The sequence below is a fragment of the Ostrea edulis genome, chromosome 3 (assembly GCF_947568905.1).
Source record: "Ostrea edulis chromosome 3, xbOstEdul1.1, whole genome shotgun sequence".
Classification (NCBI taxonomy): Eukaryota; Metazoa; Mollusca; class Bivalvia; order Ostreida; family Ostreidae; genus Ostrea; species Ostrea edulis.
The window spans coordinates 95,929,818-95,932,368 of NC_079166.1; the positions used below are offsets into that span (position 1 = coordinate 95,929,818).

Sequence of the window (2,551 nt, forward strand, 5' to 3'; positions counted from 1 at the left end):
CAGTGATAAGAAAGATTTATAGTATCTCTTCTGTAGAAGCATATAGCATCTCTGTGCTGTAGCTCATCTCTGACGTCACCCCGACTGTTTCCGATCTCTGGGGTTTAGAATATGCATATTGAGGTCAGGCTGCTTATCAGTACAGTGTTACAGCTTTTGCTGTGAAACGGATGCGTGTTTAACAGATTCAGTGTGAGAATCTGTCTTAAGGATTATAAAGACAATGATTGCAGATAAATAATTTTTTGTGTCATGTGTCCTTTAAGTTTAGATAAAGAATTTAATTGAAAAGTATTTAAAAGTACAGTAATGCATTTGAGAGTACTTGACTTTTTGGAATATATTCGATTACTTGTAATTGAAAACAAAGTCAATTACAAATACATCCAATTACTTTATAAAAAGGTATATAGATATAGCTAATTACAATTGATTTTTTTATTACCCCATCCACGTTTGTTACATTATTGCATGGGTCGAAATAGCTCCATATACAAATCGCTGAGACACCGCTATGTTTTCAAGCGAAGGAGGAAACTCGAATTTTGAAAGGAAATATTAGAAATTAGAAAGCCTTTTTGCAGTGTGTAATACTTGTGCTTTATGGAAATACCTTATCCATAAACCGAAAGAAAGAATAAGTAAGTGGATTTGTTTAAGTATAATTATGTAGGCAATTATTTCACTATTCTAAAAATAATTTTTGCTTTATAGTTCGAATTTCCTCAACCTGGCCTTCTTCACCAGCTTTGAACAGTCGTAATATCAAAAATCCGAAAAGTTGTGGGAAAATAACAAATGCAGATACGTATACAATGTAATTTATGTCTCTACCAATGTCAAAGCTACAGAATCAGAAAATTACGAAGGACAACGTATGGAATTTACGATTTTTGGACCACAGGAGTCGGCAATTTTATCAATAAAGTAGAAATGAATGAGAAATGAGCATAAATACTACCACTGAGCTTCGTGAGCGTAGCTCTAGCTCAATGGTAGTATTCATGCTCATTTCTCATATATTTCTACTTTATTGATAAAATTGCTTGTAAACTCTTGTATTTTGGATATTAGCTACTTAACAGGTTGAGAACACTTCCCCTATATAGCGAGATATTCTCGCTAAAACGCGATTATCCCACTTTAGCGAGAGAGGAAACATTACCATAAACAGGTGTTTTGTTGTGTTGATTGAAAATAATGACAAATCCCGTGCAACGCTGAATAAGTGCGACACACTGTGGCACACTCAACATGATGTGAATTGTTTCTATAAAATTGACAACACAATCAAGAAATTGCTTATCAAAGTTTCTGCGTAAGAGGAAAACAGTCTGAAATCCAATGCACATTGTGAGTGTTTTTGTTTTGATTAATATATTTGCAGAAGTATCAGACATTTTAGCACTTTTTTTTTCTTTTCACGGGAAACGCGAAGACATGTACTCCACGGATGTTTTTCTCGGTTGTACAGGATATATTTAATCTCGCTAGAGAGGGATAATCGCGTTTTAGGGAAAATATCTTGCCATAGGGGAAGTGTTCCCAACCTGGTTAACCTAGGCCTAAATGAAGATCTACGGGGAAGACCTACAAAAATATGGGCTATATATACACATCAAAACTAATAGGATTTTTTGATTAAGCATGTCTTAGATTAATAAAAAACACCAACAATTTTGTTAAAAATAGGTTATAAATCATATTTATAAAAAGCTTGGTATGGGGATAAAAAAGTTTCTCTTGTAGACGACCTAGTGCAAGAACGATAACTCTTGTAAAGACAAGAACGATAACTCTTGTAAAGACAAGAACGATAACTCTTGTAAAGATAAGATTTTAGGCCAAGAGGGACAGCAAGACAGCTTTTAAAGAAGGAAATTTAAAAAAAAGGTCTACAACATTAACTACAAAATACATGAACTGCAGACTACATGTGGATGTAGCATGTGGGGGAAACGAGTACATACATATATGAATTGCATATCAGGTGTATACACAAGTAAATGGATGATACCAGGGTTCCAACCTCACCCAAATACCTTAGGGGCCAAGTGTGCCCCTGAATAAGAAATCATTTTAGCCCACATTTTATACAAACGGGATAGTATTTTTTAGCTCACCTGAGCCTTTGGGCTTTTATAATCGAAATTTGTCTTGTCTGTGGTCGTTGTCGGACGGTGTCTTTGTAAACTTTTCACATTTTCATCTCCTTCTCCAAAACCACTGGGTCAATTTCAACCGAACTTGCCCCCTTCAAAGGAGAGATAAGGCCATCCTTGAAAAAATGTTTGTTTGGAATTGCTGCCTGGGGGGGTTGAGACCCAGGAGGGAGGGAGGGAATTCATTTTTTTTCATTGAAGTTGAAACATTACTGTATTAAATGATTTATTTTTCAGATATTTTTCTGTTTAATTCGGAACCAATCAATCCAAAAAAAGGTGAAAAAAATTATTTCAAAATCCTCAAAACTCCAACAAAGGTGACAATTCCTATCAATAGTTTCATCAGTCGAATTTAGGGGATTTCTCTTTCAAAATCTCTGGCCCTT

The 2,551-nt window shown here is 34.9% G+C and overlaps 1 protein-coding gene across 2 annotated transcripts in view; it reads left to right on the forward strand.

Moving 5' to 3' along the window:
• The first annotated feature begins 492 nt into the window (after positions 1–492).
• Positions 493–2,551, forward strand: part of LOC125677486 (zinc finger protein 271-like) — a 9,259-nt gene continuing 7,200 nt past the window's right edge. The window contains exons 1-2 of one of the 2 annotated variants that reach the window (XM_056159581.1): positions 493–641; positions 715–817. The gene's annotated coding sequence lies outside the window, so the exon portion shown is untranslated. The remainder of the gene's footprint in view (positions 642–714; positions 818–2,551) is intronic. The other variant, XM_056159580.1, reaches the window with a different exon arrangement.